Here is a 14,971-nt window from a genome sequence, read left to right as displayed (position 1 = left end):
AGCGGCGCCCAGTGGGCGGGAGACCGCGTAGAATCACCGAGCAAAGGAAAAGGGAGGAGAGAGGGACGCTAGCGCTAAAGCCTCACTCTGATTGGGCAGCTTCACTAGCTCTGGCTCCGCCTACTGTTCTTCCCGAGCGAGTGACGAGCCCGCGCAGGAGGGATGGGGCGTGGCGATTGGTACGAGAGTGTGTGGAGGGGCGGGGCGAGTGGGGGAGGGGAGGGCGGGGGGCGGTGGTTGGGCAGCGTCGCTCCTAAAGAGGAGGAGGAGGAGGAAGAAAGCGAGCGAGGAGGATGGCGGAGTGCTGGCTCTTGACGGTAACCTGGGGCCGACAAGGCGGAGGGCGTCTGTGGGTCGGTTCTTCCTGCCTGCTTTCCTGTCCGTCCCGCAGTCGGGCCGGCAGTCAGTAGGGGGAGGCCCCGCGCGCCCTGTCAGGCGCGAGCCGGGGCGAGGCCCGAGGGGCCGGGGCCCTGGGAGGCGCCACCGCCGCTGCTTTCCTGGGTGCTGCCGCCGGAATTTCTTGGGCCCTGGGAGCCGGCTGGCGTTCGGAGCCAGCAGCTGGGCGCTCTGACAGCGCCGGGCCGGGCCTGCTGCGACGGGGCGGCGGGACAGCGCCGGGGCGAGGGCAGCAGGCGCGAGGGCGCCGGCGGGGGGCTCGGTGGAGGCCGCCTACAGCCCCGCTCCTCCGGGCTCCCGGGGCCGCGGGGCCCGGGCTGCGTGGCGCACGGAAGGTGGAAGTGGTTGGAGGGGCCCCGGGCTCCGTGGTGCTGGTATGGGGTGGGGTCTTTGTCTCGCCTCCTCCCCGAAGCCCCCCGAGCTCTCTCGTCCTCTCTCCCGCAAAGACCCTTCGGTAAAGAGTGGGGAGTCGGCTTTGGGCGTGTTGCCTGGTGAAGCGAGTTGTGGCCACCCAAGACCGCCTGTTAAACACGCCTGATGGCAATCTCTCCGTGATCGCTTTAGGGATAGAGGAAAAGTAGTTGAACTCCCCGCCCCCCTTCCTCCTTCCCCCTCCACCCCCCAGCTCTGAACGCCAGAGGCTTCAGGGCAAAAGGATTTTTTCCCAGCCCCTCTGTATCCATTGTTTTCTACTATCCCCTCCCCCATGCCTAGGTAGGAGAATAATGACTCCAAAGCTTTGCCCTTCTTTCTTTTCTTTTCTCTTTTCTCTCTTTCTCAAAAGCCGGGGGTTTGTATTAATTGTGAAAGTATGGATTTTCAAACAGGTGGATTGAATACCGATTTGAGAATTGTAAAGAAGATGCTTTTGGGGTGTGTTTTCAATTCAGCCCTTGACGATTTGATTTTCTTGTCTGTTGGTTTGTATCATCCTGGGTGTGATGAAAATAAAAGAGGAAGCACTGTTTTGTAACCTACCCACCAAAATATTTTCAAAGTCTCTGGGGATGCCGAAGCAAAATTAGGTTGCAGATGTGGACTGTATGGTATTTGTCTCTAGCATGATAGCTACCAAGCAGTCTCTAAGCTTACACCTGAGTAAATCTTGCACACTCTTCGTAGGTGCCAGCAGGTCTCATATCTACTAAGAAGTATTAGTGTATCAAAAACTTTTTGTTGTTTTCAGAATCCTTGGATATACTTGCGTAACCAAGTGTTTTATATCTAAATTACCAACACTGAAACATAGTTTTAATTTTAGAAACCTCAACTTATTAGTGTACTAATCTCCACCTCACCCTTCCGTGCCATGATCCTTTATAACTATTTGTTACTATGTATTTAAAGAGATTTACCCATTACTTGTAATTAATAACAATCATTAAGTTTATGATTTGGATTTTATCAAATGTTTGTATTTTTATATGTGGCAGTGACAGTTTTTAGCATTGTAAGGTGCCTAAATGACCATCTCTCTGTATGGAGCTGACACTGAATATGTTAAACCTTTTATACTTGTTAGGACATAGAGTACACTGTAAATTTTTTATGTAATTGGGAATGTGCATTTGAAAAAATACACCATAGACAAAAGTACAGGTTTTTGTGTAATGTAACTTTCAGATTGCTTAAATGTAATGTAAAGGGTAGCTTATAAAATTGCATGTGTAGTTACGGACAGGACTTGTGGTTAAGACTACTACAGCTTCCCAAGGTGCTTGCTCACTTTTGAAGAAACTTTGTCTCAGTTGACATTTGTTTTTTGATCTCTTGTTGTTTTTCTCTTACTAGAAATGTTTATGGATTAGAGTGATGTTAAAAGATGCAGTAAAGTTTGCAGCTGGATTATTTTTTAGTTTTTTAGACTACCATATTCAGAAAGTTGATGAGAACTGTTTTTGGAAGCATCATACATCAGCTTGTGAACAACAGTAAAAAATGCGAAGCATTTTCATGTTTACATAGGAAAACTAAAATTATAAAATCTTTTGTAATACTTAATGGAATATGCTTTTAGAACATTAGTGTTTTTTCTGTGCCTTGGGACAGGGCATGATGCCTCCCCATACCCAGTGAAATTCTACACGAAGTGCTCTCAAAGATGGCTTCTGCATAGTTACTTTTTTTTTTTGTTTGTTTTGACTTACCTATATAGATTGTGGGGAGTGTGCTTAGTTAATTTAAGTCATACTTGTTTTGAAAATATTCTGGATTACTAATACTGTTTAATTCCATATTTCTGAAAAACTTGTGCTCTTTAGATTAAGTACTTTTAGATTATTTTTAGTAAAAATGATATTTAAATATAAGAACCCTGTTGCATTTTTGACATACATAGATATAAGTATGCATAGTTTTGAATAGTGAAGATTAAATGAATATCTCTAAAATTCAGTTGTCATTCATATGTCCTTTATATGTGCAAAAAAGCATGAGATCTATGCTTATAATAAACAAGACAACCCAAAAATATTAAAAAGCAATCCAACAAGTTAACTTACAAATCCTTTGGTGAGTTACAGGGTTTATAGCTTGGACTTGGTGTAAGAATTCTGAAACTTCATTATAAAAGTATCAAGAGATGAAATTTAGATATAAAATACTTTGACAGTTCCTAATAAGACTAGTAGGAAATTGATAACTATTTTATTGTAGCTGAATTAGATAAATACAGACTGTAACTTAGCAGTAGAATGATATGTAAATACTTTCATGTGATACTTGAAAAATGAGTCCTGCAAATACTAGTTTGGTAGATATTTTTAGACTTCTAGTATATGTTTATGCACACATTATATATTATGCATTAGACATTATGCTGTAAGGCTAATAAACTAAGTTATGAACATAAAACATCTGCTATCCTTGTGTCCCCCTATTTTAAGTGCTTAGTCTTGTCTTCACAATTTTTCATTTACATGTAAAACTATATCATAAAAATTGTGTCCTGTTGATCTTTATATTAATACTATCTGTTTATATAGTAGTTAAATTTTTGTATTTTCCTACCTTCCTGTTCACACTTAACGCTTAAAGTCTAAAAAGTTTTAGCTACAGCTGAATTGTGATGTGCTTGAATTTGATAGGTTTCATATTCTGAAAATGCACTTCTTAATCAAGGTGATTTGAAAGAACAATGCAGCAGTCTGTAAAACTTTTATTTTCTAAATATGTAGCTGCATTAATATTAGGTCAAATAGTGTTCAAGTACTTTTTTCTGGTTCCCAACTTTTTATCATTGTCTTTAGTTCAGCAAAGTTCAAACACATAGAAAGATTATTATAATTACAAAGAGCCCTTAAGCTTTTGAGATGCTGGTAACATATGTGCTTCTTGAGAAAGTATGCAGCTCTCATTATCAAGATTTAAAAGAAAACTAATTAGATTTCACACTCTGTGTCTCATTCTAATGTTTGAAGATCAGAACTATTGCAAAAGTAGTGCGTTTTGTGAAAGGTAAGAGAGAATGAACATATTGCTTTTAGCTAAAACATTACAGGAGACCTTAAAAAGGGTATAATTGGTCCTTATGTGAAGGATACCTGACTTTTATGAATTATGTTAGCAGTCTCTTTGAGTCTCTTTGAAGACTTCTAGTGTTTCAGTACATTATATACCCTCCATTACTATCTAGAAGTTCTACAACTTTAATTAAGTAATTTTATAGCTGATAATTTCTAATGTCCTGGGGGGAATATGGAAATGGTTTGTTTTAACAGATAATTTCTAGAACTTGTAGTTCTAATTTCATCAGTTAAGATTTGGACTTTCTGAGTTTTCGGTTTTTGTGTTACGAAGCACTTACTTCCTGCTTTCAAGACAGTAGTCTTCAAATTAATTTTTCACTTCTGTTCTATGTCTTACTAACTTTATGTTCATATTCATTAGTGTCATAGAACTTCTATTGAATGCCATATGTGTCATGCTGTGAAGATGCAGAGGTAAATGGATCATGTTTTCTGTTTAGGGTTTATTGAATGAACCTGCCCAGTCAGTAGTTTGTTATACAATGTAGCATGTGCTTTAACAGCATTATACATTGACAAACTCAGATGTGGTAAAAGTCAGCTACCCTTATCACTGACAATGCTTACTGTAGGATAAGGCCTGTGCTAACTTTTGAGGAATAAATATTATAGAAAAAAGGAAGAAAACCCACAAATGTTAGAGACATCAAGGTCCATTTGTAAAATATCAGTGAATAACTAGTTGAATTCCAGTAATACTATTTTAAGTCCTACAGTAGACTTTCACTAAAGCTTATATTTTTACTGGTTATTTTTTGTGTGCCTAATTTAATGTTGAGGGGCTATTCCAAATTATTATTTAAAACTAAGTGAGTTTTTCGTTGATATTTTAATTAAATACAAGGGTCGCATATTAGCCTAACCAATTTTGTGATAATCCCCAGGCTTAGGACTTGGTTATTGATAATGTATTTCAAACCATATTTAAATACTTTTTTTCTCTTGTAAAACATATTGACGAACCTTTATAAACTCCCTTTGAACTCAGGACACATTTTGATTATATAAGCATTTAAAATTTGTTCTTCTGAGTATATTTAAAAATCTTGGCATACTTTCCTGAACAGTGTCCACTCTTTTTTAGGTAACTCAGACTGTATGATCAGCAGTTGTGTTCTGATATGAAGGCTTTGCATGTTCTTATTGTCTGAATTTTGAGGACTGAGTAATTTTCTTTTTTTGAGACAGGGTCTCCCTAGGTAGCCCATGCTGGCATGGAACTCTTGATCCTCCTGCCTCAACTTCCTGAATTCTGGGATTACAAGTGTGTACCACCACACCCTGTGATTAAGTAATTTTTCATATAGTGTGATTTAATACTTCTTCAAGGGTATAGTGAAGCCTATTTAGATGTCCCAAATCCATCCTGTCCATAGGTGCTGTAGTTGTCCATATTGCTTTTTGTTTATTTCAGTTTCCCTCGTGATTTTCATTATAAAAATTTGAGAAATTTCTTTTTTTAGAATTACCCTTTATGTCAAGTTTACTTATTAGAAAACCAGAACTTTTTGGTATTATCTGCTTGGGCACTACACAAGGCATTCTTTTCTGGCTAACTGCTAGTCACTCTTCAGGCCTCAGTTGTGTATCACATCATTTGGGAGACCTTTGATCCCTAGTTAGATGTCTTGTTTTAAGGTCCCTTAGTACTACCTCTTTTAGTATTTCCTCTTTTATAATGCTTATTGTTTTTGTAATGGTATGTTTAGTGTCTTTTTTGTTAAACTGTAAACTTCATTTTGTGGATTGAGTATACCTATCTTTACTACTATTCCTCTAGTATACAATGTCTGGACCTTGTAAGCTCCTAGTAGAGAATTAATTTTAAATTTTAATATTCAAGCGCTCCAAAGAGAATACTAAAAAGGACAAAAAGATAGCATCACATTCTTGTCTTAAACACACATTTCCTACCCTGAGTGCTCCTCAGGCCTTAATTTAAAATTAGCCTTAATTCAGGCTTTCTTAACTCGCATATAAAACAGAATTTTCAAAAGTTGTAACCAAATGTTAAAAAGGATTGAAAATTCTCCTAGAGCCCATAAGAGAGTTGAAAACAAGAGCAGAGGGAAAACACCTTTTTTTTTTAATTCCCATTATTTTTATTAAGATATATTCATTGTACAGGGGGGATTTCTTGTGACAGTTTTGAATAGTCTTACATTGTACATTGGTGAGATCACCACCTCAGTCTCTTCTCCTGCCCCAACCTTTTCCCTGCCCCACTTAAAGCACTTGGAAGAGGTTTCATCAGTCTATTTTGTATATGTGTATGAAACGCATCAACCATATTTCCTCACCTTCATCTCCATTCATTCTCCCCCCTCTAATAAGTATCAACCCCACCTCCCCAAAACTGTACTTAACTTTCTAGTACTGTTTTTTGTTAATAATTCCTAAGTCAGTTTTCAAAGGGATTTCTTGATGTACCACTACGGTAAGTATACTTTGGTCAGTTCAGCCCCTTCCTTTACTCTCTCTTACCTCTTCCCTCCCACCCCCCATTATTCAGTGGCTTTCGATACATATTGTTGGATCCTCTTCCTGCACAGGTGTAATGTATTTTAATACTGTTGACTATCATTCTCTTTTCTTTTCCCCCTTCCCCTCCCATGTTCCCTAAAGTAGCTCCACTGTTGTAAATCTGTTCTACATATAAGTTTGTATATGATCATAAAAACACTTTTTAAAGCAATTGCAAGGCAGTTTAAAAAAAACCCAGTATTTTACAGCAACTTAATAAACATGTAGAATCTTTTGTGTTATGCATAGTATAGCGATGATGGTGATAAGATCATAAAGAAGTTGTTAACTGATAACTGGGGGTGTGTTTTGGCAGTTCTGGGGTTTGAACTGGGGCCCCATGGTTGCTAGGCAGGCACTCTATCACTTGAGCCATTCAGTCAGCCCTTAAATGGTGTATTTTGTTAAAGATGACAAAAGACCTTGTATTATGTTTCAGAAAGACTTCTGTCCTAAGTGATATAATTTAGAGCTTTTAATGGGTTAAGCTTTTGTTATTGGAAAGATTTGTATAATGAGGCAAAACATAATAGGTACCAGTATTTATTGAAAAAGATAAAATGAATTAAGTAATTATTTTGAAAGTACTGAGATAGTGTAGTATAGTATTGCTACCTTAAAATTTGTAGAGGTAGATTTTTATACTTAACCATGTATTTGTTTAATTAGCTATCAAATATGTAAAATTTGTGATTGTTTTTCTTCATCTGTGTTGAATGAAAACGTAACCTACTAACAATGACATGACAAAATGACTTAAGTATTGCTGCAACATTTATTCTGTTACAGAGAATAAGCTTTATTCTCTTGCCATCTTCAGATCACCTGGACTAGAAAAATTAGGTTGGAGGTCACAATTACTTTGCTAGAATTATGTGGTATGTAAGATTGGGTGAGTTGAAATAGATAACGTTTAATTCAGGTTTATCTGGGATAGAGAATTCAGTATTTCACTGAAAAATTTTAGCTTTGGTTCAAATACATTGCATTTTTATCTTAATTTCAGTATCTCAATTCTGTGACTATATAAAGATCGGTAGAAGGACTATTTTGTTGATAAAACAAGTACTGATTTATCTACTGTGTGTTAATTAGTTCTAAATTCATAGAAGTGGAATCTTCATATACTAGGCAGCTTAAAATAGTAAGGCTTTATGACTTTATCTTGAAGACATTTATTTCTGTACTTTGGAAGTAGTGATTTGAAATTTTTAATACTAGAACTATAGCTTTTTTTCAGAACACCCACCAAGCAACTGTGGGAACTCAACATACTAAATGGCTGGTAGTGCTGCAGTATTTAAAAAAAATGTCCCCGCATCTTACATAATAGCTTATAGTAGTACATGTAGAACATGAGTATTTGGGACAACTACAAAGTATTTTGAAGCCCGGTGAATGTGTGAGAGACTGTGTAACGCTTTGTTTAGTGCACTGAGGACCTAAAAATGATCAGATAAAATGGTCAGGGAAAGTTTGACCTAAGTCAGGTGGCTGATGTTTTACGTTACATAAAAGGCATAAAAATCAAGAATTATTTTGGGGCTTGAGAAAAAAATTCTTTAAAAATGGAGTCACTATTTTCAAAACAAAATTTTAAAAGGTTTTACTAAGAAAAGTTTAGTAACTCTGTTACATACATTACCATGATGATCGTGTACAGTATTTTAAAATTTCAGTGAGAGAAAATATTTTTTACTTAACTATTTGCCCCAGAGTAATGTGCAAACTAAATATTGACGCATTGTTAGTCTATCAGAACTAGATACTGAAGTTGGTTAGAAATTACTAAGGGTGAATTCAAGTATGATATATTTGATACATTGTGAGAACCTTTGTAAACACTCCAGTGTATCCCCACCCAGCACAACAATACTAATAAATTATTAAGAATGAAATCCACTAATTTTTATTGCTCAAGAAAATATGGTTTTAAAGGTATTTGATAAAATATACTTTTATCAGCTTTTGTTAATTTTTAAAAGGGATCAAGTTGAGCCTGCACTAATTGCACAGAAATGGATATTAGCATTAAAAAGTCAGCTATAAAATTTGTAGAATTAGTTCTGTGAATAATGTTTAATGTATGACTAATTGCATGCAAAATTAAAAAAACAAAGAAACCCCTATCTGGGCTTTTTTCAACTGGGGCTCAATTGTACTTGACATTTTCATATATATATATAACTTCATGGTAATCAATATAACAATGATTCTGTGGCAAGATCTGGAAGATTTTTGTTAAAGTTGAAATTAAATTTAATGTAATTAAATTTTGCTATCTTTTATCAAATTCCTTAATCAGTAATCCATAAATATTAGGTTTATGAGACAAACATTTTAGAAACAGCTAATTAGCACATCTTATTCCTTAGTATGACTAGTATTCAGTACCCATAACTACACAAATTGAAAAAAATATTTAAGTTGTTTTAAGAGTAACTAAAAATCTTCTTTCTGGGGTAATTTAAATATATCACTTGCTACCTATAAACTACAAGTGATTTGCACATTTAGGTGTGGAAATTTTTTTTTTTTTTTTTTTTTTGTGGTAGTGGGGTTTGAACTCAAGACCTACACCTGAGCCACTCCACTGGCCCTTTTTTCTGTGATGGATTTTTTTTGGAAATAGCGTCTTGTGAACTGTTTGCCAGTGCTTGCTTCAAACTTCAATCCTCCTGATTTCTGCCTCCTGAGTAGCTAGGACTATAGGTGTGAGCCACTGGCGCTCTGCTTGAAAATTTTTTTATAGTCAAACTTCTGTAACCTGTATGGGAATTATATTTTGTGATTTGTCTTAAGTCTGATTGGTCTGCTTTAACAAAGTACCATAGACTGTGGCTTACACAAACAAAAAAATACAGTTTTCAGCATTGCAGAGGCTAGAAAGTCCAACATTAAGGTACCAACCAATTCTCTTGGCTGTCTTCTACTGTATTGTTACTTGACAGAGAGATCAAGCTTTCTGTCTCTTCTTCTAAGGACACTAATCCTGTTATGAAGACCCTACCTATGACCTTATCTAAACCTACTCCAAATGGCATCACATTGTACTCGACATAAGCCATAGCAGGATTACATTCAGAAATTATAGATAGTACATAACAGTTGGGAATTGTAGGGTAATTTGTTATTTGTTAAATTATAAAAATAGTCAAAAAACTAAAACGCAGAATTTAATTATCTTGTATGAAAGAAATTTCTTACTAACCTTAAGTTAAATTGGGCATGGCTGTCTAATATCTTTCTTTGGAGCTTAAATTTGGAATATTTGAAAAAATAGAGATAAATGAGATACATTTAAAACCTCAAATACATTATATATATTAGTAATTAGCTGAGCATAGAAGTCTGCCTCTAAAGTCTCAAAAATGTGCTATATAAATGTACAAAAGGCTTGTTTTACAGTGATGGCAAGTTACTAACAAGGTATCTAGTTTGAAGACCGCACACTGTAATCTTGCTGTTAATACTACTTTTGTTTGTGTTTTTTTATTATAGTGTCTGATAGTTTGAAGAGTGAGTATGGTGATGGAGAAGATATAATCAGATAAACCTGACGAAGGAATGTGTGGGTTTATACATACAGAAATGAAGGATGTAATGTAATTTTTATAGTTTAAAAGTGCTGAAAATCATTTTTTTTTACTTCCAGACACTCTCTTGGATATTATTGTCACATTACTGTATATAACCTAAAATAGTAATTGCGTCTTATTTCTCCTATTTTACACTTATAATTGGGTAATGGTAAGGGAGGGAAAAGTGACTTCCCTCCACCCTTCTGGATTCTTTGGCTGATCTACGAATTAAATTGATATAAGATTTACAAGATTAACAAGAACCATATGTAATTACATGCTTAAGCATGAGAGTCCCACAAAGCATGAGACTCAAGGAAGGGTCAAGTGATTGAGATACAACATTCTGAGCTACAGAAAGAAGAAGGGCTTGGGGCTTCTGGAAGATGTTGGAATATGAGTATGGGGGCCAAGGAAGGGATTGGGTGGCAATAGAAGTTGTGTTTGTTATGCATATAAAGTTAGGTAATAAAAGTTACATTAGAAAGGGCTGGAGAAGTAGCTCAGTGGTAGAGTGCCTGCTTAGTATACCTAAGACCCTGGGTTCAGATACAGCTTTTCAGTGCCATTCCTTTGTCTGCAGTATCTCAGAAAAACCAGCTGAAAATATGCTAGGGAAGAGTATTTTGGGGTGAAGTACTCTGGTCCCCTGTAATCATTTTGGGGTAGTGTGTACTAAGCCCTAACAAGAACCAACATTCGAATTTATTGCCAGTTTACAATGATACCTTGGGAATACTTAGGTTGTATATGACATGTTGGAGGTCCTTGGCAAGAAAGGCAGTTTAAACAGTATTTACATGTACACCTTAGATATGTTTGTGTGGCATAAAACTTTACAGATAGTGTTGGGTCAAGATATTTGATATTGAGACTTTGCTGGAGAATTTTGCAATTATACACATGGTATATTGGAGAGTTGTACAAGAGATCTGTAATTCCAACTGTGGTTTATGTTGTGGTTTGGGTAAACAGGAATTTGCAGTTCTTTGCTCTAAACGTGTTTGTGTTTGGCTGGATTCTAAATTAACGTAGAAAGAGTAATGTAGATTTCCTGAAAAATTTGCTACTACTTGAAATCAGCCCCGCCTCTCTCCATGCCTGTTGAAAGCATTTCATTTTGCTTCCTTATCAAGAAGATTAAAAAAAATAGCAAAAACCAAACTGAATGAATTTTAAGGTGCTGTGAGTGTAGGCTTGATTTAATTTTGGTTTTTTTATGGACAATAATGCCTTAAAGCCTCTATGAAAACTGGTCCTATTTTAGGTTTACTTGGTTGTATAATGTGTTTCTCCATTTCTCTGTAAACAATAGTATTCTCTGAGCATGTTAATTTTACTGGGTGGATTCTTGGTTTTTGGACCAATATTTTTGCCAGAATTCTCATTTTGAAGATTCCTTTTTTAAATTCTCAAGTTAGGAAAATAGATAGCTGTAGCAATTTGGGGAGGAGAGCTGCTTATTTTTGTTCTTTAAGTTATTTATACTTTGTTTATAGACAAGAGAACATATAATTGAGATCTTGCAATATTTAAAAATCTAAGTGATGTAAAATTGATTTTTAAGTAGAATATAGGGAAACACCATATGAAATAAAACTTTGTCGTTTGTTCAGCTATCATCATTCAACAAATGTTAATTGGGCACTCAATTGTGTGCTAAACACATAGTTCATAATGTTAGGAAGCACTTTATAAGTAATTTTTCCTCTGTGTAAGAAGCAAGCTGTCTGGTATGTTAGATAAACCTAAGTTAACAAGTATTTATTATTCTTTCAATAAATATGATAGCTATAAATATTGTTCTAAGTCCTGGGATTTAACTGTGAAAATGTAGGTTAGTCTGTATTCTCCCATTATATTTAAAATAGAGTCATCTAACCTGGTAAGTATAATACAAGATGCTAAGTGTTCTGATAGGGGAAATTTTAAGTGGGAGCATAGAGAAAGAATATGTAGGAAGTCTTTTCAATAATTAGGAGTAAGTGGGAGTTAGTTTGGTGAACTGTAAAGCTATGTTTCTGGCAGAAGAAAATAGTCTTTGCAGTGTACTCGACACAAGAAATAGCTGGCCCTGCTATGGTATGTGAAAGACGTTCATGTGATCATAGTGGAAAATAGTTGTGGCAGAAGTAAGCAGGGGCTAGATTTCCAAAGGATTAGTAATCACTACTAAGAATTTTGAATTTTTATCCTGAAGGCTTCCTCCAAGTATTTTGAATTGGAGGTAACCTGTTAGATTTGAGTGTTTGAAAGAACGCTGTAATTACAGCAGAGAGATTAGGTAAAGAACAGGATTTGGGGGTGGAGGGAGTGGTGGTGGACATGGTGAGACCAGTTAGAAAGCTATTAGAGAGAATTTACAGAATTCAGTGTACTACAAATGGGGTAGTGGTAATGAGAATGAAGAGGAATTGATGGGAGTTGAGAGAAATTGTGGGAGAATAATCAATAGGATTTAGTAATTGTTGGAATGTGAGAATTAGGGAGAGAAAGAATCAGGATGGCTTTAGGATTCCTGGTCCCTTTCTTGTTTTCTTGTTTTTATCTACTTGTCTGTCAGTTCACAGGCAATGATTATGCCTTATTAATTTGCATACTTGGCATCTTGTACAGCGACACTTAGTATGTATGAAGTGTTAACTGAGTGAAAATACATTTTTTATTTAGTAAAATTTAATGTTTATAAGTGGAAAAAATTGGTTTCCTGAACTAGTAGCCAAAAACTTGTTTTGCAACTTCAAAGTAAATCAGATCATTTCATGACTTTTGAATACTGCTTGTAAAAACAGTATATTTTACAACTCAGACCTGAACCTGAAGTACTATATAAATTAACTTCTTTTTTGGTATTGGGGTTTGAACTCACGGCTTATACCTTGAACCACTCTACCAGCCCTTTTTGTGATGGGTTTTTTCAAGATAGGTTCTTACAAACTATTTGCCCTGGCTGGCTTCGACCCATGATCCTCCTGATTTCTGCCTCCTGAGTAGCTAGGATTACAGGCATGAGCCACTGGCACCCAGCAAACTTAAATTCTTTATGGGCTATTATTAGGCTACTTTAAATTAACTTTTATTATATTGACCTCCTTATATTATGCATTCAGCTTGTAATTTTAGTTTTATTGTCAGTTTAAAAAGTCAGCATGACCTAACATTAGATTTAAAATGAAAATAATTGTTCCTTTTATGATTATAAAATGACCGGTAGGTCATTGTATATTTAAAAAATAATATGTGTGGAGGTAAAGAAACATAAAAATTACCCTTAATTGAAGGATAACATTGCTAATATTTTATGGGGGTCTTTTTAGACTTTTAAAATTTTATGTATGTTTGTCAATATGATTAAGTTAAAAGACAACTATCAACTGAAAGGTAATATTTACAACATGTATTTAAAACAAGGTATTAATATATTTCATATAAGAGACCAGGCAGGTAACTTAAACAAGGTGAGGTAGTTGGAAAGCATGTAGGGGACACCTTCTGTTAATGCCAGTTGATAATTGTCATCAAGAAATATGGACCCTGTGACCCAAATCTTTTGATATTTTTAATGAGAGAGATTGGGGTTTTTATGTGAAGCTCTCAATTACTAAATTTTGGTAAATTAAGAAAAATTGAACACTGTGTTAAACATATAGCTATGAGCGTATTTTATCTGAATGCCACAAAAGTGTAGGAATGGGAGGATTTGCTCACTAATAATGTAGATTAAAAGACCACCAGTTTTCATACTCGAAAAGGGTTGAGAGTATAACTGGAATGGAGGCTCTTCAGAAGAAGACAATTAAACACATACTAGTCTTTTTTGACTTAGTTAGCTGTTCTACTTTCAGCAATCTGCCTTACTGAAATGTTGTTATGTTTGGTGAGAAATTAATTGTTCTGGCCCAAAAATATTTTTTAATCTAAATGGGGAAAAAAAAGCAAATAGAACCAACCTTAGTGTGGATTGATAGAGGAATAATTGTGATATAACCATAGCATAAATCATAGCACTAAGAAGGGATGAAGTATAGCTACTGGAAAGAGTTCAGAATTTACTATTTACCATTTACATGTAAAATTCTAACATATATACATAAACTTACACTGTATGGTATTCTTAATGTTCGTATAACTTTCCATTGAATGGCACTGTAATTTAGTCAATGTTGCATAAGTTACATCTAATGTTATTTGTATGTACATTGCAGTAAATACTCCTTTACGTGTATTTTTGTAGTGTTGTCTCCTAAAATAGGTTCCTTTTGTATTTTAATGGTAACACATGAAGTATCTGAACTTTATATATAGTTTGGAGAAACACATTTGTGTCTGAGAGTTTTCTACCTATATAACCTTTGAAGTGAATAAATGTACCTTAGACATGATAGTAAAAGAAGTAACCAGAGATGTGGCACTGTTCAGTTATCCTACATTCCTTAAGATTTTAAGAAGTAGTTCAGCAGTTTTTGTCTAGTCAATATATGGTTATGGAACAAAATTCAAGATACAGAAGTGTAAAGAAAACCTCTACCACTCTAAACTTCTGCCTAGTTTTTCTTCTTAGGAAACCACTACCAGTTTCTATATTCTTTTACACACTTTATAAATATGTATATCTTACTTATGTGTATGTATTTCATATAAATGGTAGCACACTATGCTTTTCTTTAGTTCAGTTTTTCTCACTTTAATAATATCTGACATTTATATTGCTTGTTGAAACTGTGGGTTGTGTTTCTGTTTCTCATTCTCCTTTGAGTTTTTCAGGGAATTTTCAAGAGGAAAAGGGAGCCATACTATCTAGAAATCCTAAGAGCTGAAAGCTCAGTTTTATTATAATTAAGATCATTTTACTGTAAAGAATAAAATAGTGCTGATGTGGTTTTCTGAAACCACAAACCAGTTTATTTGTAAAAGGTCTTTCAGATCATTTAAAGAAAACGATGG

The 14,971-nt window shown here is 35.5% G+C and overlaps 1 protein-coding gene across 4 annotated transcripts in view; it reads left to right on the top strand.

Annotated features, from left to right (window-relative positions):
- Positions 1-14,971, top strand: part of Shoc2 (SHOC2 leucine rich repeat scaffold protein) — a 101,564-nt gene that overhangs the window by 561 nt on the left and 86,032 nt on the right. For 2 of the 4 annotated variants that reach the window (XM_074078319.1, XM_020171555.2), the window contains exon 1: positions 228-317. The exons of the other annotated variants lie outside the window; for them this stretch is intronic. The gene's annotated coding sequence lies outside the window, so the exon portion shown is untranslated. Of the gene's footprint in view, positions 1-227; positions 318-14,971 lie in introns of those variants that run through there. 4 annotated transcript variants of the gene reach the window in all.

The sequence above is a fragment of the Castor canadensis genome, chromosome 7 (assembly GCF_047511655.1).
Source record: "Castor canadensis chromosome 7, mCasCan1.hap1v2, whole genome shotgun sequence".
Classification (NCBI taxonomy): domain Eukaryota; kingdom Metazoa; phylum Chordata; class Mammalia; order Rodentia; family Castoridae; genus Castor; species Castor canadensis.
This window is presented reverse-complemented; position numbering and strand designations above follow the sequence as displayed.